The sequence below is a fragment of the Microcaecilia unicolor genome, chromosome 2 (assembly GCF_901765095.1).
Source record: "Microcaecilia unicolor chromosome 2, aMicUni1.1, whole genome shotgun sequence".
Lineage (NCBI taxonomy): Eukaryota > Metazoa > Chordata > Amphibia > Gymnophiona > Siphonopidae > Microcaecilia > Microcaecilia unicolor.
In genome coordinates, this window is record NC_044032.1 from 417553289 (window position 1) to 417576929 (window position 23641).

Genomic DNA, 23641 nt, shown 5'->3' on the forward strand with positions numbered 1-23641 from the left:
TTTGAAAAATGTTATTTAGGTTCTCATAGCGTCTTCTACCTTACTAGGACTAGGGGGCATGCAATGAAGCTACAAAGTAGTAAATTTAAAACAAATTGGAGAAAATATTTCTTCACTCAATGTGTAATTAAACTCTGGAATTCTTTGCCAGAGAATGTAGTAAAAGCAGTTAGCATAGCAGGGTTTCCTTAAAGGAAAGTTCATAAACCATTATTAAAATGGACTTGGGGAAAATCCACTGTTTATTTCTAGGGTAAGCAGCATAAAATGTATTGTACTGTTTTAGGATCTTGCCAGGCAACTGTAATCTGGATTGGCCACTGTTGGAAAAAGGATGATAGGCTTGATGGACCTTCGATCTGTCCCAGTATGACAATACTTATTTACGTTTAAACATGCCAGCTGTTTCATGTTCATCTTCACCTTTTTTTGATAAATGGAATACAACTGGTCTGGGCTTCCAAGGTAAGATTTTTAAATTACATTAATGCCTGATTTAAACTCTTAAACCTTGCAGCCAGATTGGACTATCCTAGTCCCAGTTTTCAAAGCAGCCTCACCTGCGGTGTTACAAGGTGGCAAAATATTCCAGAAAGTATTATACATCTGTATTGCCCATATTTATATATTCCCTTCAGTCTGCCAATAAAGTACCTATCCAAAATTCTGCCAATTTCTACCACAAGTGGGACTGCTGCTAGGATGTCACTGACTTTGACACTATTCTCTAGCATATCCTAAATTGTCCTAAGGAATATATTTTGCCCAATATCTGAGTTATGTACCCCATTCAATCTATATAACCTAGCACTTTCCCTATCAATCAACTCATGAGCTATAATCAGTCCACCCAATATCACCGTAAACTGGGCCAACTCCAAATTCACCCTTCACCTTAATTTTCTCTACTGCTTTAGGTTTGATAGCAATCTTCCACACTCTTCTTGGCAAAGTGTAAGACCAAATAACACCGTCATAAAAATAACAATGGATTATTACCAAATCACATGTGATCTAATAGATCAAATCTATCCATTTTATATAATGCAGATCATTCTTCACCAAATGAATAAATAATCATTAAGGAGTTGAAGAGAACCGAGCTTCAGACAGCAAAAGTAACAGTTATCTCTTGTGAGGGACTATATAGGATGCTACCACTTCCTCACAGGGTCAGGGTGTTACAAGAAATTTTTTATTTTGGGGAAAATAGCTCGAGAGTACTTGCTACTGTTTATAATTTAAGAGCAGATGCTGTATTTATAAGTTTTAGGATATTAATTTCTCCACCAATCACCAAAGGTGATAATTGCAATAAATTAAATAGATTAAGTATATATAAAAGATACCATATACTCAGAACACAAAGAGACCGTATTTTTAGCTTCAAAAAGGTTGATTTAATATACAATTGCACACGAAAGGTAGGTTTTAAGAGATCTTTACAGATAATCTGTGCTTAAGTAAGGCAAAGTAGCAGGTCTAGATCAAAAGTTATGTTACTTACAAGTCCTTGTTACAAGCATGCTGTGGTCCAGCTGATTGATGAGCACATGTTTCAGGAGCAAGACATCAGTGGACCCCAAAGAGAGCAGCAGGTCCCAAGAGGAGGCAGGTCCCAAGAGGAGGCAGGTTCCAAGAGAGCGAGCTGGGCTGTTTCCAGGCCTTTTATAATGTTAGCAGAGAAGCATGGTATGTGCATGTCCTGGATATTTTGCAAGGCATTATGGTTAATGTAGTCTGTTCACATGACCACATTATAAGTCCTTCCTTTCTGCACATGTCTGAAAGCTGATGGGAGGGGCAGGTATACCTTTGACAAGCAAATGTCCTGTTTATGGTTTCCCCTCTGAAGTCTTTGTCTTCAATGGGCTCTCCAGACTTTCAGTCTCTTGGGTCTTTGGTTTTCAGAGATGTCCTGATGAGCGTCCAGGTACCCACCTTTTGTTCAGTCTTTTTAGGTGGGAGGGCAGAGAGAGTTATATATCTCTCTTTTGTCTTTGTTAAGTGTTTGTAATTAACTATCCCTGCTATCAGAAGTTCCCAGAAAAAGGAATGGGGAGAGAGGGGCTTGAAATGAAACTATTTTCTCTGCTGCAGTGTCAAATATATAAAAGCTGCACAAATATATTGGTGTATATATAATCCAGCAAAATATAATAAACTGATACCATTACAAGGGCTGCCTTAAAACCTCTAGCCCTGCCCAAAGCGAAAGTGATATGAGAGGGGTGGAGCTAGGAGGACATGACCCAGGAAGTATAAAAGGCCAGGCCAGAGGTAGGATAATGGAGCCCAGAGGAAAGCAGCAATGGCCACTGCAGATGCTTCTACTTTGAGGCTAAGAACTGCAACTACTATGTCCAAGTAAGCCAAGCTTAGCTTGATACCTTGAAGAGTTTGTGTTTTGACCTGGATGGCTCATTCCAGCCTTGTATTCCTGCTAGAGACTGTGCTGGTAACTTGATCCAGGGACCAGGTCAGATACTAGTAAGAATTGCTGCTGAGAAAAAGTCATTCATGTATGTTGTGGCACTGCAGGAGCTCCTGTGAAGTAAATAGGAATGCTTCATGGAAACCATTAATAAGATATTGTTTGTTTTCACCATAACTTGTAGAGTGTGTGTGGCTTGTCTTATCGGGCCCCGCGGCCAGCCCTTGCTCATGGTACCACATCTCTATTGCATTCCCCATAGTCCAATTCAATGCAACATTCCAAAATCAGCCAGTCCCAAAAGTAATCTGGGTGTAATTGCTCTTTTCTGGGTCCAAAATACGACTGTCCACATATCCAAACCAAAAACTAAACCATAGCTTCATTGGTGAGGAAACTGTAAAATAGAATCAGCAACATGTTTACAAAAGTAACCTTTAGGAGCCCCAGAATTCTAGCACCCTAAATTTTGAATTGCTTGCATTGAAAAACCTGTTCACAGTGAAGGATGCAGCCCCTATTCTAAAGGAATGGTGGGTTCCAAACTGGGTCAGGTCCAATCTGATGACAGCTAGATTACATTTCAACACTGTTTCAAACTGAAACTTTCTTAATGGAGATCCAGCCTTGAGAGTCAACCGAAACAATCACTTCCAACCCTGGGATTGCAAGAATGCTTTCTGCAGATTGAACTGAACATGTAACCAAGAGTGGCACTATGTATAAATTCACATTTATCTATTTATTTATTTATTCCATTATTTAGCCTGACCTCCCGAGAGTGCCCAGAATTGATTACAAGATTGCATACATAATATAATAAAACAATGCAACATAAAAACAAAAGAAATTAAAATGACAGTTCCAACCTGACACTGTTCATTATAGCTCATCACATTGCTAAATTAAATAAGTTTTAACAGCCTTACAGAATCCTAAAACCTCATTAATAGAACTCACAGAAGGAGAAATGTATTCCACAACCAGGTCTGAAAATAAGAACAAGCTCGAGAATGAGCCCACTTAAATTGAAAAGACCTTTTGACACCAATGCTCAAAATCAATTCCACTGAAATTGAGATAGAAAATCAGCAATGGTGTTAAAAAAAAACCTAGGCATATATTTCACCAATAAATTAATATTAAAAACTAAGCATTGTATATTCATTGTAAATTCCTGCCAAAGGTGGTCTCACTGCTTGATGTGAATGAGGAAATAGTTTGGCCATTGCTTTATCTTATACCACACAAGTATCCTTTCAAGAAGTCCATCTACTCTTTGAACTGCAGACTCTCACTATCTCAAAAGAATGGAATCTATCAGAAAGTCTATGAATCAGTTTACCTCATTTCACCTCAAATTGACATTTCAGTAGCAAACAAAACACTAACTAATTGGTTATCAGACTGTATCTACTTTTTTATGAGCATACTAGTATCTCTTTATTCATTAAAATTAGAACTGTGACTACTGAAGCCCTCTTCAAATCTGCTTCACTGGACACCATCTGCAAAGTAGCTGTTTGGTCCTCCCTTCATACTGTAATCCTACTCTTCCTTGGTGTGGGGCAGACAACATCCGGGTGCTGTCCTCCTTGGCTTGAGCTTCCCTCTTTCACACAATCCAAAGGTAAGACACAAAACTCTCTTCAAAATCCACAGCTTTTAATTCAGAGATCTCTTACACAAGCCTCTCAGCAGTCCAAAATATAGCTTACAGTTCACTTCAGAGTTCCCTTGAAAGAAAAGGCTTTCAGGCCTTTTCTCTATCAACACAGTTCAAGTACATTAACCAGCTTATAATCGAACGAGAAAAACGCCCAAGTTCCGACCTAAATCGGGAGATGGGCGTTTATCTCACAAAAACGAATAACGCGGTATAATCAAAAGCCGAATTTGGGACGCTTTCAACTGCACTCCGTCGCGGATGCGGACAAAGTGGACAGGGGCGTGTCGAAGGCGTGTCGAAGGCGGAACTGGGGCGTGGTTATCACCCGAACAGAGATGGGCGCCCTTCGCCGATAATGGATGCGTTTGTAGCTAGAATTTAGGGCACTTTTCCTGGACCCTGTTTTTTCACGAATAAGGCCCCAAAAAGTGCCCTAAATGACCAGATTACCCCCAGAGGGAATCGGGGATGACCTCCCCTGACTCCCCCAGTGGTCACTAACCCCCTCCCACCACAAAAAAATGATGTTTCACAACTTTTTATTTTCACCCTCAAATGTCATACCCTCCTCCCAGGCAACAGTATGCAGGTCCCTGGAGCAGTTGTTAGGGGGTGCAGTGGACGTCAGGCAGGTGGACCCAGGCCCATCCCCCCTACCTGTTACAATTGTGCTGCTTAATGCTTATTAGTCGTCCAACCCCCCCAAATCCACTGTACCCACATGTAGGTGCCCCTCTTCACCCCTTAGGGCTATAGTAATGGTGTAGACTTGTGGGCAGTGGGTTTTGAGGGGGATTTGGGGGGCTCAACACACAATGGAAGGGTGCTATGCACCTGGGAGCTCTTTTACCTGTTTTTTTGTTTTTGTCAAAGTGCCCCCTAGGGTGCCCGGTTGGTGTCCTGGCATGTGAGGGGGACCAGTGCACTACGAATCCTGGCCCCTCCCACGAACAAATGCCTTGGATTTATTCGTTTTTGAGCTGGGCACTTTCCTTTTCCATTATCGCTGAAAAGCAAAAACGCCCAGCTCACACATTGGCGAATAAAACATGGGCGTCTATTTTTTATCGATAATACGGTTCGGTCCGCCCCTTCACGGACCCGTTCTCGGAGATTAACGCCCATGGAGATAGGCGTTTCTGTTCCATTATGCCCCTCCAAGTATAGTCTATACCAAAGGAAATCAAACAAGAAAGAAAAAAGAAATCATCTGCTCTCTGAATACCTTCTCTCTCAGAGAACTACAGTATGGCAGCTCACCTCCCTCTTCACAGCTACTTCACTCTGTGTCCGCCCACAGCTGCCCTTTATACTTGCAAACTTTGGTCAGTTGTATCCTCATAGTCCATGGGTACTTGCTCCTCCAAACTGTTCTCTCCTGCAGGGGAGTCCAGTCCTTCTTCTATGCCTTCCATCCAATCAGGCGCTTCTCCACCCTTCTTGCTTAATTCCTCACTCCCTCAGCTGGCCTGTACCTTTCCTCTCCTTCTTCACAGGTGGGGGGAATCCTATAATGACTTCTTATCTGTAGAAACTGAGTTTTAACATTGCTGCTCCCTCTACTGGCCACTCTCTGATATAACTTCTTTTCCTCTGGTGCCCTTCCTTTCCCTCCTAGAGAAGGATTCCGTATCTGGGTTTTTTGGTTGCCTTTCCTCTCCCCTTTCCCCTGGCATTGTGGGTAGGATAGTTCTATACCCCCTGGATCTTCAGCGTGCCTAGCTTGCCCTTCCTCACTACAATACCTTCACTTCATACTGCTGCTTATACTAGTCCTCATTTAGAGATAGCACATTCAGACATATAGTACTAATCAACCTGTTTGTGTTCTGTGCAGTCCTGTTTCATTATCTGATAGGACCACTCTTCAGCAATGGTCTAACTGTCAATGACAATAAGTGACCATGAACTTGGAAGTCACCTACGTATGTACTTGATTACTTCCTGCATGTATATATAGAAAAGACACTTGATTACTTGTATCAGCTATTCTTCATAGACAGCAAGAGCAGTTAGACATATATAGGCCTCCTGCCCCTTCTTAGAGTTGCATTATTCTGGGGCTCTTAAACTAACTGAAGTGATGAAAGAGAAAACTGTGAATGGAGAGGGCTGCAAATACTCAAAACTTTATATTGGGACCGATATTGAAAACCAATTAACTGAGTAGCAGAGACTCCTACCTGGTTAAATGGCGCTCAGCTGCCACTTGCCCGGATAGTGCAGATGGACATCTCCTTTAAATTCCTAAGCTGAAAATGGCTATTTTGTGGATGGTCTGGTGGTGGAGTCAGGCAGGGTTTGGGGGCACTGGAGCCTGCCCTCGCTGTGACCAGACCTTAGCGGGACTTGGGCATATGTTCTGGTCTTGCCCTCGGGTTGTGAGATTTTGGTCTCAAATATTAGCTGAAACCAAACGGTATTGGGGCTGCAGCACTATACAGAGACAACCACTGCTACTTTTTGGAAGATACGAGTGTGCAGGGTCTGCCCCTCCAGGTCTCAACTCCTATCTTCATAGAGCGGTGCTGGTTGGAAAAAAGACCATCCTGCTGAACTGGAGAGAGAGCGGGGCCCCTCTTTTGGTGCCTGGAGGACACACATGATCGAGCTTTTGAAGCTGGAACGATGTGGAATTACAGATCTCTGCTCTGTAGAGGGCAGAAAGCTGGAAAAAACCTGGGCAAATTTTTGGGATACCTTACAACCAGCAGCATGAAGTAGAATTCTAAATTGAGAGACTGTGTAGGAAGACGAGAAGACTTGAATACCTGTGATTTGAATAGTAGATTTACAGGGGCAGGACAGGGGTGGAGAAAGGGGGTTGAGGGGGGGGGAGGGGGGTATGGGAAGGGGGGTGGGACACAAACATGTTTGAAGCACATCTTTTGTTAGTAGCGTTATTAATATGTTAATTCTTTAAAAGAACAGAGCATAATTGTACACTGTTCATTTACCTGTTATCAATAAAAATGATTGAAACATAAATAGCTATCTTTGGCCAGTTTAACTTAAACGGTTAAGGGCTGAATATTGGCATTTAATCAGTTAATTGTTGGCCATCTGCACATACCTGGATATTTAATGGGCTGTCGTTGAATATCTGGGCATAAACCTGGTTGCAGTGAAAAAATTGCTGAGCGTCACTGGCCAAATATTTACCCCATTAATTTCAGATCTCTAGGAGATGTATTTCATCCTGATGCTGTGCGATGATGCCACCTACATGTATGTCTGATTAATCCTGCTTCCTCCCTAGTACACATTGTTTTACAGAGGAATGTGAAAAATATACAAGGGTAAGAAGACTTTTACAAAGCATTGCAAATTTAAAATACAATCTCCTAAGTAAAATACATCAGATTATAGTATGATAATACACAAATACATTGAAAGAAAATAAAATCATGTAAGCCACGCCAAAGTTTAAGAAATGACATCATAGTTATAAATAATATACAGCTCAATGGGTTTAAAAATGGGGAGAAGGACAAAAAGCCATCATTAAAAAAATTCCTCATAATAAAAGCTAAAAAAGAAAACAAAATCAGAATATAAAACTACTTCAGATATATCAAAATTGTTCAGAAGCTGCAAGAAATACAATTTGTCTAAATCTTCCTCACACCATAACTCCCACCAGGAATGTCCAATTTAGGTGTACGAGCATGTGAGCTAGCAGTGGAAGCTGGCTGTCTAACCCACTATAAAAATCTACCCCAGGTTGCTAAATCATCATGCAGTGAGCTGGTTAAGTGTTGATAGTAGGATAAATATAAATTGATTTATAGAATGTAGCTGGCATTCCATCCCTCAGTATAAAAAAACATAATAACTGTGATTTCCTCTTGACAAAGATGAGGACTGTAATATTGCTGGGTCAGGTCCCAGACTGATAGCAATCTGTGTGGGAGCAATATTTTTAAGTAATTACAAGGCTTCACTCACAACACAGGCAAGTATCAGAAAAGGCTCTATTGCAGAGAAAGCAAAGATTCAAACATTAGAAGGGACATCCAATGAAGGGGAAAGAAAATCTCTGAATTGAGCCTTAACTGTTCAAGGCCAAGCTAATATTATTTGCTGAAGAAGCAAATTCAACAATTAGCTTTGAATAATGTCTTCTTTACAGAAAGTTTAAGGCAGTAATGCTTCATGCTGTATTTATTTATTTTTATTTATTTCAGTGTATACTGCTATAGCATACAAAAGGCATGAAGTGGTTAACAAGGCATAAAAGCAAACAAACAGGTAAAGAAACAGTACCTTTCCACTCTCATCTCTCCCTACACTCCTCCCCGTGAACTCCGTTCGCTGGGTAAATGTCTCCTGTCGTCCCCCTTCTCCCCCACTGCTAACTCCCGGCTCTGTTCCTTCTATCTCGCTGCTCCCTATGCCTGGAATAGACTCCCTGAGCCAGTACGTCAGGCTCAGTCTCTGGCTGTCTTCAAGTCTAGGCTTAAAGCCCACCTCTTTGCTACTGCTTTCGACTCCTAACCATGACTCTCTTACTCAACACCCTCACTTATCACCCCTACCACTGCAATTTCCCCACCCCTAGCTGTCTGTTCGTCTGTCCAATTTAGATTGTAAGCTCTGTTGAGCAGGGACTGTCTTTTCATGTTAATTTGTACAGCGCTGCGTAAGTCTAGTAGCGCTATAGAAATGTTTAATAGTAGTAGTAGTAGTAGTAGTAGTACTAGTAGTAGTAAAAAACAAAGTCCAGAGATCAGGAAGAAAGAAGGGAAAGGCATAGAAAATAGATTTCCAGGGCTTGTTTGAAGGCAGGAAATGAGGACTGATGCTACTGATCCCAGAGATTAGCAGTAGCTTTCCCCATATCTATCACAATAGCAGATTATGGACGTTTCCTCCAGGAACTTGTCCAAAACATTTTTTAAACCCAGATACACTAACCACCGATACCACATCCTCTGGCAATGAGTACCAGAGCTTAATTATTCATTGAGTGAAAAATATATCATCCTGTTTATTTTAAAAATAGTACCATGTAACTTCCTTGAGTGTCATCTTTCTTCTGGGTTCTTAATTTCCACCAATCCCCTTCAGCTCTCCTCCCAATCTCCCTGTCACCTGTAGAAGTTCCTTTTCCTGTAGCCCCTCACTCATGACTACCACCGGAAATATCCACTTAGGACACAGACTTCCTGTTTCGGTGAGAGCGTGATGCTGTAGATTTGGTAGCACACATGGGGCAGCAGTAGATGAGAGAGAAGGTTGGAAGGGAGTGCCATCTGAGCCCAGAGGTTGACAGAAAGCTGGCAATTACAGAAGCTAGTTTTCTGTTCTTGTGTCCTCTGACCTCCCCTGTGAAAACCAACCAGGCTGGTTACTGCTGGTTGGGCCTGGGGTGAAAGTGGACAGTACATGTTTATCTGTGGCTATGGCTGTGCTTCAGTCTTCTCAGATGGTTTTAAATATAAATAACCATCTTCTCAATGTGATGCTGCACTACATTTTAAACTCTACAACTCAACAAAAATCTTTTCCTAATGCTAGACTCTTCCATGCTTTCAACAGATATTTCCTGGTTTTATTATGATACTTCTTTCTAGCAAATATGGTCACTAAGGGGTAATTTTATTAATGGACACCCCTTTTAAGTGCCCCTCTGCCATGTGGTGATGGCCATTTCGATAAAAGCATCTGGGCAATTAGATTCCATTATAAAATGCTAGCACAGACCAGTATTTGTGTGCCATATACCTGATGTCACTGCACATACCTAAATGCAGCAAAGGTTCTTGTAATTTACAGTATTTGGTAAGTAGCTGCACCGTCCGTGTCCCTCCCATGCAGTGTTTATAAATATGAATACAATATTGCTCAAAATACCAACCAGTGTAGGAAAATGTTATATATATATATAGAAACTCATCAAGTCTTATATAGAAAATATTTCTGCAGTGCAGGGTTAACTGTCTTTGAAAGGAGTACTTTGCTCATGTTCTATACTGCTGCTGTACTGTCATCTTTTGGCAAGAATTCATTGCTTATGGTTCTTTTTTAATTGTATAAGCATTCCTTTACAGGATCTGAGTTATTTTATTACTATACTGTTTGCTGTACTGTTCTATTTTATTCATTAAATATAATAAATAAAATGTTGAACTAAAAAAAAACTTACAATTTTGTTAACAGCATAAATGCAATGAATGAGGTAAACTTGGAAACAGCAAATTGAAAACTAATAATAGGTCTATGATGAAACAGGATCAAAAATATACAGTTAACAGCACTGTAGAACAACCAGATAACAGAAATATGATGAATGACAGTACAATACAAACAATACTATAATAAACAGCATGGAAGAACATTCCATATAACATAGATATAATACATTGGAGCTCATTTTCAAGAGAGAAAAACGTCCAAAAAGTGGCATAAATCTGCATTGTTTGGACAAAAAAACGTGCAAATTGGTATTTTCAAAGTCAATTTTTAGACTTTTTTAAATGAAGTCCATCAGAAGTGTGTTCAAATCACAAGAGGACATGTCAGGGGTATGTTAAGAGAGGGATCTGGGCGTTCCTAACACTTGGACATGTTTCAGCCATGGTGGAACAAAAATTAAAGCTGCCCTTTCAAACTTTTACAGCCTTTATCTCTATTATTTGTTAGCCCACTTTTGTTACCTTTTTGCTCAGCGAGTAATTTCATTCCATGTCTGAAGAATGTTTACTGTTGACTCCTTAGATTGCTTCATAGCCAATTTACTACTCATAGAAATTATGACGCCATCCAGCTTATAATTGAAAAAGAAAAACGCCTATATTGCGACCCAAATCGGGAGATAGACGTTTATCTCACAAAAATGAATAAAGCGGTATAATCGAAAGCCGAATTTGGACGTTTTCAACTGCACTCCGTCGCGGATGCGGACAAAGTTGATGGGGGCGTGTCAAAGGCGCGGTGAAGGCGGAACTGGGGCGTGGTTATCGTCCGATCAGAGTAGGCGCCTTTCGCCGATAATGGAAAAAAATATGCGTTTTTAGCGAGAATTTAGGGCACTTTTCCTGGACCCTGTTTTTCCACGAATAGGGCCCCAAAAAGTGCCCTAAATGACCAGATGACCATTGGAGGGAGTCGGGGATGACCTCCCCTGACTCCCCCAGTGGTCACAAACCCCCTCCCACCACAAAAATATGCCGTTTCACAACTTTTTATGTTCACCCTCAAATGTCATACCCACCTCCCTGGCAGCAGTATGCAGGTCACTGGAGCAGTTATTAGGGGGTGCAGTGGACGTCAGGCAGGTAGACCCAGGCCCATCCCCCCCCACCTGTTACACTTGTGCTGGTAAATGGGAGCCCTCCACACCGCCCCCCAAACCCACTGTACCCACATGTAGGTGCCCCCCTTCACCCCTTAGGGCTATAGTAATGGTGTAGACTTGTGGGTGGTGGGTTTTGAGGGGGATTTGGGGGGCTCAACACCCAACGGAAGGGTGCTATGCACCTGGGAGCTCTTTTACCTTTTTGTTTTTTTTTGTAAAAGTGCCCCCTAGGGTGCCCGGTTGGTGTCCTGGCATGTGAGGGGGACCAGTGCACTACGACTCCTGGCCCCTCCCACGAACAAATGCCTTGGATTTATTCATTTTTGAGCTGCGCGCTTTCATTTTCCATTATCGCTGAAAAACAAAAACGCCCAGCTCACAAATTGTCGAATAAAACATGGACGTCTATTTTTTCCCAAAATACGGTTCGGTCCGCCCCTTCACTGACCCGTTCTCGGAGATAAACGCCCATGGAGATAGACGTTTTCATTCGATTATGCCCCTCCACGTCTACCTCTATTCATCAGCAACTAAACATAATTCCTATCATGTAGGAGTTATGTTTAGTTGTGCTCTCAGTTTTCCAGTTTTGTATATGAACCCAATTATGTCACTTTGTTAGAGTCATCAGCAGAGACCCTTCCAGTTATGGATACTGATATGGGACAGAGATAATTCAACCCACAGGCAGTAATTTAGCCATTTAGCAATAGGAAGAATATGTAATCGTCATTGATCCAGCTGTATAAATGTCCTAACTTTATCAAGATATCAAATCACTTATCTTTATTTAGATGTTCTCTTTTTCCTTTTTTTTTTTTTCATTTTTCTTCCACAGCTAGTAGTGTAGGAGCTTAATATAAAAGATTCAAAGCAGGAGACACATCACACTGACATGAATTCACTGTAGGAATGCACCTAAATGGAGACTGACCTTGGGACAGCCTTATGGCAAAACGTGAATTCATGTCGGTGTGATATGTCTCCTGCTATACATCTTATATATTAAACTCCTACACTACTAGTTGGGGAAGAAAAGAAAAAAGAGAAAAAAAATAAGTAAAGACAAGTGATTTGATATCTTGATAAAGTTTAGACATCTATATAGCTGGAATAATGATGATTACATATTTTCCCTATTGCTAAATGGCTAAGTTACTGCTTGAGGGTTGAATTATGTGATTCTGATGGATCCAATAATATTACAATGGATTTTACTCACACCTTTTTAGTAGTAGCTCAAAGTGAGATACATTCAGGTACACTGGGTATTTTCCTGTCCCTCGAAGGCTCACAATCTTAAGTTTGTACCTGAGCAATTGAGGGTTAAATGACTTGCCCAAGATCACAAGAAACAGCAGTAGAATTTGAACCGGCCACCTCTAGATGTCAACACCAGTGCTCTAACCACTAGGCCACTCCTCCGCTCCTAGATTTGTTAATTTACTTCTGCTGTGGAGCAAGTTTTCTGTTGAGTTGTGATATTTTCTACCTCCTCCTACTTGAAGAATTGATTGTGCTTGAGTTGGATTTATTTCAGTAGAAATTAGTGGCTTATGGTTTGCATTAAAGCTGCTGTATCTTGCTCCTTCAGGGCCTCTGTGACCCCATGGACTCTCAAATTGTTCCTATGGGCTTGATTTTCCCCATTTGCTTGTTCTCCAAAGCCGCACACCGCTTTTGCAGCAGCTTTGTTACATCCTAATCATATTCAATGACATTTTCCTCAAACTCATTGAGGCACAGTTCCATCTATCTTTTTATGCAGACCTTCCACATCAGCATGCAATTCATGCTTAAGATTCACAATTGCAGACTTTAATTCTTCATTCCAGGATCGTAATTCCTCTTAGCTAAAAAGCGATTTCTCACACTGGTTGGGTGAACCTTCTACAGTTAGATCTTTCTGATGTTCTCCCCTGGTCATCTCCACATGTACCAACACCAGTTTGGAAACCGTGTAGTCTTCAGACTCTGACAGCTGATATGCATACATTTTTAAGTCTGGCGTTGATTTTTTTGCTCACCATCTTAATTATATGTTGTCAGGAAAGGTTTGCCCACCTCTTGAATGTGAATGAGAGTCCCCAGGATTGCTAATTTTTGCCAAACTGAGTGGGGCTTTGGACAACTTGCTGATTAAGTGACCACCAAAAAGATGATATCACTTCCACTCCCCAGTCCTCTGCTTTTTTTCTTTAAAAGTGCCTGGAAAATTCTCTGGCTTCTTTGCTATTGCATTTGTAGTTTGTCTATCGGAATTGACTGGATTTATGTGCTACTGTTAAAGGGGGTTAAAGGAAAAAAGAAAAGTTTTTTTTACCTGGGGGTCGTTTTGGATGCCTTTTGGGGAGTGCGGCGAGTGGCTACGAGGTTCTGGGGTCATGGTGGGGATCTCCGGCGTTTTAGGGGCTGTTTCGGGCCCAGTGTTTGAAGGGGCGCTGCAGCAAGCAGCGCGACAGTTCGGTGAGTCTTCGGGCCCTGTTGTAGGGCCGGTTGTAGAGAGAGGGACTGGCGCCAAGTTTACTGACTCCCGGGAATGATTAGGCACGTTCCCGGGAGCGAAGAAGAGTACCGGGCAGTTCCGGTGTTGGAGAGGCCGGGATTGGGCCGATTACGGCGACTGGTGGGTGTCCGGGGCCGTTTCGGGCCGGGGAAGGAGCGCGGGTCGCGAATCGGAAATTTTGGGCCCTGTTGCGGCCGCTCTGCAAGCCCGGAGTGAGGCCGGAAGATGAAGAGAGGCGGGAGGAGTGAAGGAGTTCGTGCATGAAGCAGCGCGCCTCATGCACGAATCGGCGACGCACGAAACTCCGCGAAGGCCGAAGCCGGGGCCTAAATTTTGGGCCCGGCCACGGAGGTTTTTTTGTTTTTCCTCCAGTTTGGAATGAGGGTCATCGGGAACGGATCCAGCGGGGGTCTTCGTGAAAGAGGAAATTCTTCTTCCAGGTAAGGGGTCTTTTGACCCGAAATTTTAATTTATTGAATTTTAAAATGTGGAAATAGCATTTTTTATTTTTAAAAATTCGGGGTTTTGAGTTTTTTAAATTTGGTTTTCAGTTTTGGGGTCGGGGAATTTTTGGGGATTTTTGTGGCGGGTTAGATTTTGAATTTGCATATTTTAAGTGGGAGTTTTGATAGGGTGCTGTTAAAAGGGGTTCTGAAAGGGTTAATTTTTTTTATTCAACGGGGTAGGTTTAGAGGGGGGAGTTTGAAGTTTTGGGATATTTTTTGAATTTTTTGGGGATTTTTAAAAGGGGATTTGTGGGAAAATAGTGAGGTATGGGGTAGAAAGGGTTAAATTTAAATTTTGAAATTACAGCTAGGTAGGGAATAAAAGTGTTATTGGGTATGGGAATTTTGGGGTAGATTGGAAGATGTTTAGTTGGGTTTTTATTTTAATTATTGATTTCCCCATTATTTTCTATGGGAAATCAGTAATTAAAATGGGGATTTAGCACTGCTGGCCAAGATTCCGCCGGTCAGCAGTGAAGCTCGGAATGTTGAGGGAGAGGGCTGATTGGTTGGGAAGGGCTTGGAATGTCACCGAAAGCTCCGTATCCTTGGATACGGAGTCGTTGGCGGTTGGCAGAAGGAGTTGGGATCTGGTGAGGAGAGGGTGTGTTTTGGAGTGGCTGGTGGAGATAGGTGATTTGAGGGTGAGTGGTGTTGATTTGATTTGGAAGCAGGGAGTGATTGGTCAGGAGGAAAGTGAATAAAGAAGGATTTGGTGTTAAAGGGTGAATTAATGCTGGTGGGGCTGATTTGTATATATTTGGAGTTGAATGTGAATGTTAGGGTTACTGGGGTGGGGGGGGGAAGAGTGATTGTGGGGTGTTGTGTTGGGTTCCTGTTGATCACCTGATCGCTCCTTTATTAGTTTAGGGTCTATAATAAAATAAGGTTAGGTTTTTTTTAGACTAGGGAATTATAATTATATTTGTTTAAAAGTTAAATAGAACCAAAGTTTTGATAGTGTAATAAAGTAGTGTCATTAAGTGGGGGTACCTGAAAGGGAGAGAGGGTCTTGCCTCCTTTTTGGTTTTTAAGGGTGAGGTTAGGACGAAGACGCGCCGGAGAAGTGAAGCATCGGGGCCCCACGCAAGAAAGACCAGCGACCTGCTAACAGGAGCGTAAGGAAAAGACTGCATTGCTGCACCCGTTTAGGAGAACGGGACTTTTGAAAAGGGAAAAGGGGAGGGGAATAGGATATAATAAGAAGAGTAATACTTACCTGGTTCGAGGGAAGGTTGGTCCGGGAATCCTGTAAAAGACAAAGATCACACAAAGGATCAAAATTCTTATATGAAAACAATTCTGGAAAAGAAATTGAATAATTTTCAGTTATATTGTAAGGTATAGGAATAGAGGTTAAGTATAAGGATACTTATCTGAGGCTGGGTGATGTGGAGAGAAAACCTATGAAAGGAAAAGAGAAATAAAATTACCTACTTGATTGACATTATAAATTTCATTAAATGTCATGCGAAATGTTACATCTGTTTAAAATAAATTCCTAATCGTTTACAATTTTATATGGTGAATTGGTGATTTCTGCTCTCAGAGTGGGAAAATCTTGAAATTAGTTTCCATTCCTCTCTTGCTTCAGAAGCAAGGGACGAGGTTAGTGATTGTTGTCTGCTCCTCACTCCTGGGAACTGGTTCCTGAAGAGTCGTCATGACTACTTCCATCAGGCTTACCAGGGTCCAGTTTATTTACACCATTCCGGGCATGAGGGCCGACTAACACTACTCCTTCCCACAACATATGTGAAAAAGTTTTGCTTACAAGTAGTCAATATATACAGATCTAAGTCATGCATATTCATTGTGGATACAGCACAAAGCGGGTCCAGAAAAAACAAATATCTTTATTGAAAATTCACCCAATGTGGTCCACGTTTTGCCCACACTAGGCTGCTTAAGGTGTATAACACTACAAAAGCAATCAAAAAAATCAAATTAATAAAAAATATATACAAATTTAAGGTAAAAATAATACTAAAAAAAAATAATACAACATACAGAGAGCATGGGAACCAGATTAGAATTATGTACACGCACCACATAAATAGTAGAAAAAAACATTTAAAATACATAAAAAACATATAATGATTTATGAAAGTGTAAAATTAACACTACACATATACAGAATCAATAAATAATCATATGTAAAAAGTATAACATGGATATGAAACCGCTAAGTGTCAAAGATGGACAAGACTCTGTGTGAAAAGTATGTGTCTGGTGCAAACTAGAACACAAATAAAATAAAGAGGAAGGGGGAAATAGTCCTTATTTACATGCCACACTGTATGAGTGCAAGACATGTAGCACTCTCAGGGGCCTTTTACAGAGCAGTGGTAGGCCCAATGCAGGCTTACTGCTCACTTTTTCAGGACTACCACTGGACCAATGTGGTCGCAGGCAGTAGTCCTGCCCCAAGCGAGTGCCATTTCCTGGGGGGGGGGGGGGGGGAAGAAAACCCCTGGAAATGACTTACGCTGTGCTAACCCAGCAGTAATCTGGCATCGCCACGCACTACCCATTTACGACCAGGTTAGTGAGGGAGCCCTTATCGCCACCTCAATGGGTGGCAGTAAGGGCTCCCCGCCACATGGACACACGGTAAGAGTTCACTGGGTGGCCATGTGTGTCCGGGGCTTTTTTACCCACTGTGGTAATAGGTCCCTGGCATGTGGGAAAAACGGCCCCCTGCCGCTAGTGCAGGGCCCTTTTTCCCGCAGTTTGTTAAAAGGACCCCTCAGTAACAAGGATGTTCACAGAGTAGCAATGCTTAGACAAAAAATATAAGGACAGATAAGTTGCAAGATACCAAAATGTATACGTAAAAGAGCCAAGGGCTAATACTATATACCAAACTAAGGGTGCCAATTATTCAAGCATTGTTTTATTGCTCTGTGGAGTGGTTTTGATATAGCAAGTGCTAAATAATTGGTACCCTTAGCGTTTGGTATGTGGTATTGATTTAATTAGCCTTTGGCTCTTTTATATATAAATTTTGGTTGCCTTTGGATCGGGTCATGTTGGAGAGATCTTCTCTTGCTGGGGGGTTTGGGGGTAATGGCTATGTTGGTGGGATCAAAATTTGGGGGGGGGGGAGGAAGAATGACAGATCTTTTTATCCAGATCCATGTCGATATTCAGCCAGGACCCATATAAATGTTTTATGCAGGTCCCAGCTGAATGCTGGCCGGGACCCCCATAAATGCAAGTCCGTATTGAGTATTGTATGATTTTTATGTATGTTTAACTTCTAACCTGCTTAGTTTATAGGCAGTCTATAAATGAATAAATCAATCAATCAAATCACATGTCCAGTCATATTCGGATATTTAATGCAGTGCCTGGACATGGCCTGACATTAAATAACTGGGTTTAAGTTAACCAGGAAAAGTCAGCACTTAAAAAAAATGCTAACTGACACCAGCTGAATATTGACCAAAACGTTTGTACCTGAAGCAATTGGGGATTAAGGGTGCCCTTTTACTAAGCCGTGTAAGTGTCTACGTGTGCCCAACATGTGCCAAAATGGAGTTGCCACCCGGCTACCACGTGGCTCTTGCAGTAATGTCATTTTTGGTGCACGTCCGATATGAGCATCCGAAAAAAAAAATTTTTTTCTTATGCGCATATCGGATGCACACCAAGTGGCATTTGGCACACATAGGTCATTACCGCCTGGTTACTGTGTGAGACTTTACAGCTAGGTCAATGGCTGGTGGTAAGGCCTCAGACTCAAAATGGACGCGCAGCAATTTTCATTTTGCCGCATGTCCATTTTTGGTAAAAATTTTTAAAAGGCATTTTTTGTAGGTGCGCTGAAAAATAATTCTGCGTGCACACATCTACACTACCGCAGGCCATTTTTCAGTGCACCTTAGTATTTTCCCAAGATCACAAGCAGCTGCTGTTGGGATCTGAAGCAGACATCTCTGGTTCTCAGCCTGTTGTACTAACCATTAGTCAATTCCTAAGGCTCAGTTATGAGTTTGATGGTAAGATTTATTTATTTCTGTTTGCACAGGCATGTTTTAAGTATTTATATTATATTGCTTTGTATTGATTCAGAAGACAATTTTTATTGCATAGTACTTTGTTTATTATTTTACACATGTACCCCTCCCTTACCTGACCCTATTTATTAATGTCTTGTAAGCCACATTGAGCCTGCTTGTGTGTGGGAAAATGTGGAATACAAATGCTGCAAATAAATAAATAAATAAATAAATAAATAAATAAATACATAAAATATTCTCACTTTGGTATTAGAAGTCTCAGAATAAGATTGGAAAGGTCATTTAGGTATTGCTAATATGACACTATTGTGTGGCAAAACGTTGTATAGCACAAACAGCTTATAAGCTACCTTATTATGATCAGAGAATAACAACCAAAACATTAGTATTTACTTCAGTTGTTAATGTAAAATGTTAATGCAATGCTGACTGATATGTTTTGTCCAATTTTCCCCAGAATTCCTAATAGTAGGTGTTGTCTTTCTTAACTACCAAAAACATGCATATAGATCATTTCCCATCAATATTCAATTCCAGGCAAGTCTGTCTTCCAAACAATTTTTTCTTTAAAATCAGGCAGATTTTTCAGGAAAAAAAAATATAGTTTTGTAAAAAAAAAAAAAAAGACATCTTATGATACTTAACAGAAAACACTGACCTAACGTTAGCCAGTTAGCTATTGCGTTAGTGGTCTGAATGTTGTCACAACCAGATAGTACTGCGGGTAAGTACAAAAAACAGATATTCAGAACTGACTGGCATCGAGATACCAGCACTAAATATCCAGTTCTTAAGTGTGGTGGTTGGTAGTTTTAAAAACACTACCCACCATGGGTTGAATATTGGCCCTGATGCATTTTTTCCTACTTAAACTAGCTCTACTACTGATGAGATGCAAGATGCTAGTTTTATATATTCCCTTTGAAAAATGTGCCCTTTTGCTGTTTGATAGCAGTGTGTGTAGGGACAGCATCCTGCATGACATGTTTGGATGTTAATGGTCAGAGGTGTCTATAAATAAAAAGCCTTTGCAAACGATACTGAAGATCATTGCTTATCCTGCCAAGTGAAAGGCCACAGTGATGAACACTATCTACTGGCCTCTATGATCTGGAAGAAAGTCTTCATTAAACTCTCAACAGAAAGCTATGCAGCTTTTTTATCAAGAGGGCTTTACTTAAGGCTAAACTTTAACATATGGTGCAGACTTTAATGTGAAAAACATTTTTGACCTTTTCAAAAGTCAAATCATCACCCATGCTTTAGTGCTATGCTTAGCTGATAACGCATGTGTTATTCCAAAACTAGAGTCATTTGCAAACATTTTTTTTGTCAAAAGAAAATCTTTTAGTATAATTTCTTTGTTTGACTGTTTTTTTTTACACATTAGAAAATCAAACATTTTACAGCAGCAATTTTAGAGGCCCTTTTACAAAGCTCTAACACATGCTAAAAAGGCACTACTGCAGAACCACTCAGGCATCCAACAGTAGATCTGGGATCAATGTATGCCAATTCTGCGTTAAGAAATACTTTTTAGTGTAGGGGAACATTTAGAGGCAGAGAGTAGGTGTGCTCTGAGCTAATCGGGTAGCGAGGGTAAATTGCCACTCACTGCCCAATTACATCAGTACATAAGTATTGCCATACTGGGAAAGACCAAAGGTCCATCGAGCCCAGCATCCTGTTTCCAACAGTGGCCAATCCAGGTCTCAAATACCCGGCAAGATCCCCAAAATGGACAAAACATTTTATACTGCTTATCCTAGAAATAGTGGATTTTCCACAAGTTCATTTAATAACGGTCTATGGACTTTTCCTTTAGGAAGCCGTCCAAACCTTTTTTAAACTCCACTAAGCTAACTGCCTTTACCACATTCTCTGGCAACAAATTCCAGAGTTTAATTACACGTTGAGTGAAGAAAAATTTTCTCCGATTCGTTTTAAATTTACTACATTGTAGCTTCATCGCATGCCCCCTAGTCCTAGTATTTTTGGAAAGCGTGAACAGACGCTTCACATCTACCCGTTCAATTCCACTAATTATTTTATAGACCTCTATCATATCTCCCCTCAGTCACCTTTTCTCCAAGCTGAAGAGCCCTAGCCACTTTAGCCTTTCCTCATAGGGAAGTCGTCCCATCCCCTTTATCATTTTCATCACCCTTCTCTGCACCTTTTCTAATTCCACTATATCTTTTTTGAGATGCGACGACCAGAACTGAACACAATATTCGAGGTGCAGTCGCACCATGGAGTGATACAAAGGCATTATAACATCCTCATTTTTGTCTTCCATTCCTTTCCTAATAATACCTAACATTCATTAGTGCCCTTACCATCTAATTAATAGGTGGAGATAAGGGCTCCTGTGCTAATGGCTATGCGCTAATTGGGAAATTAGTGCATAATCATTAATGGAAAAAAAATTGCAGACATTTTACAGCCATGCTAAAAATGAGAAACCCACATGCTAAAAATAGCACAAGCCACTTTAGCACAGCTTTGTAAGAGAGTCCTTTAGAATTTAGTGCATTGCTGATATTGTGGATGCTAGCAGGATATTGGCAATGCAATTAGCATGCAGTCAGCACCGGACCAAGGCAAGATGCCACCTGAGGTGGAGCTAAGATGCTGCCCCCCTCATGCCGCTCCTCCCCCACAGGCTGAGATGCCGCCCCCCAGACTGAGATGCTGCCCCCCTTCCTACCTCCAGCCCATTTGTGGCGTTTACCTGTGTTATCATGTTCCAAACCTGGCAGCAGAAATTCCCATATGCTGCTCTGCCACCGGCACCCGCCTCTTCCCTTTACTGTGGCTGCCTGAGCCTCTGATGAAATAGGAAGTTACATCAGAGAGGCGGCCACAGTAGAGGGAAGAGGCGGGTGTTGGCATATGGGAATCGCTGCCGCTGCCGTGTTTGGAACATGACAAAACAGGTAAACACCACAAACAGGGTGAAGGAAGGAAGGAAGGGGTAGATGCTGCTCCTGAAGAGTGCCGCCTGATGCCCCCGCCTCAGATGGCCTAATGGTTGGGTCTCCCCTGCATGCAGTAGAGATCTCCCCTGTGTAGGCAGATGCTGTCCATGTCTCCAACAGTTACTCCAGAACTAGACAATGGGTGTGGAATAATACTTCCACAAGAGTAATATAGAAAAATTCATAAACTATTTTTTGTAAAGTTTCATATGGCCACGTATAGAGATTTACTCAACATTTTCTCTTTATTAGAAGATTTATAACTATAATATAAATACTACTATATAAGTACTAAATTGTCTGGATTGTAAGCCACATTGAACCTGAACTCTGTTTGGGATAATGCGGGATACAAATTCCATTATAAATAAGTAAATAAATAGAATTAAGAAAATGGCTATGGTGCCCTTTACTAAGCTACGGTAGGCTCTACGCATGTGCAGCGTGCGCCAAAATAAGACTACTGCCAGGCCAGTGTGCCCTCCTGGTGGTAATTTCAGATTTGGCATGGACCCATAACATCTGAATGAATTATTTAATTATTTCCTCCTACACACGCTGATTCCAGTGGTAATCGGCACTTGGCATTCACTAACTGGTCTCTGCACCTGTAGCATGTGAGCCTTTACCACTAGATCAATAGGTGGTGTTAAGGGCTCAGGCCAGTTTTGGGCGCATGCGGGTTTCATTTTTACCGCAAGCCCTTTTCACATCCCATTAAAAAAACTCTATTTTTTGTAGATGCGGTAAAAATTGGCCCAATACATGCACCTACACTACTGCAGGCCACTTTTTACCATGGCTTAGTAACAGGACACCTATGTGACTATTCAGCACTGACCAGTTAATAGTGGGCAAAGATAGGATTGCTATTTATATGGTCCAATGTACCCACGCTACCCAATTAGCACAGGACACACCTACTTTTTTTTTTTTGTTACATTTGTACCCCGTGCTTTCCCACTCAATGCGGCTTACATGGGGCAATGGAGGGTTAAGTGACTTGCCCAGGGTCACAAGGAGCTGCCTATGCCTGAAGTGGGAATTGAACTCAATTCCTCAGTTTCCCAGGACCAAAGTCCACCACCCTAACCACTAGGCCTACCCATAGCCATGCCTCTCATGCTAAAAAATAAAAAATAGCTTTTAGCACGGGATTTTCACATGCTGATGTGTACACTACCATGGGCTGCCTTAGCAGTGCTTTTTGCAGCATGGTAGGCATATGCAAGCGCCTACCTCACCTTAGTAAAAAGGCCACCAAATTAGCTATTCTGTAATACGTATTCAAATGGGAATTGAAAGTCAATATTTATTATTTAGAACACAGCTTCTCAAAATTTAAATATGTATGCAAACGTTATGTTACAAAAGTGATATTCTAATTGACATTTTTGGATGATGGTAGAATATGTTTCAGCTTAATCTGTAAACGAAACAAATGAAAGAAGGAGAAACTCTGGTCCTCACAGTCATGTAAAAACCAACAAAAAGGAGTGAGGAAACAAAAAAAATGAGGAAGCCAAAGCTAAATGATGTAAAAAAAAGTCTTATTTATTGTTTCCAAAGTATTGTAAGCGTACAATCAGAGGACTCGACACGGCCGTGTTTCGGCAGGCATACCTCCATCATGAGCCCTTGACATACGCAAGCAAAGGCCATCAACAAACTGGCAGCGTTTCGCATGCAAAATGTTGCACCTGTGCTTGCTCTGCACAGTTTGGTTTGATGCTGCTTGAATTTGTTACCTTTGTGACTGCTACATTTACCCACCTATTTACTAAGCTGCACTAGTGGCTGCCATGTGCTGACACAGCCCATTCACTGTGGCTTAGTAAGGGGGGGGGGGAGTTAGTGTACTGTCAGGCTTATTTTCAAAAGAGAAGGGCACCCATCTTCCGACACAAACCGGGAGATGGACGTCCTTCTCTCATGGTCGCCCATATCGGCATAATCAAAAGCCGATTTTGGGCATCCTCAACTGCTTCCCGTCGCGGGGACGACCAAAGTTCCTGGGGGAGTGTCGGCACCTTACCGAAGGTGGGAATGAGGCGTGATTAAGAGATGGGTGTCCTCGGTAGATAATGGAAAAAAGAAAGGCGTCCCTGACGAGCACTTGGCCGACTTTACTTGGTCTATTTTTTCTTGCAACCAAGCCGTGAAAAGGTGCCCGAACTGACCAGATGACCACCGGAGGGAATCGGGGATGACCTCCCCTTA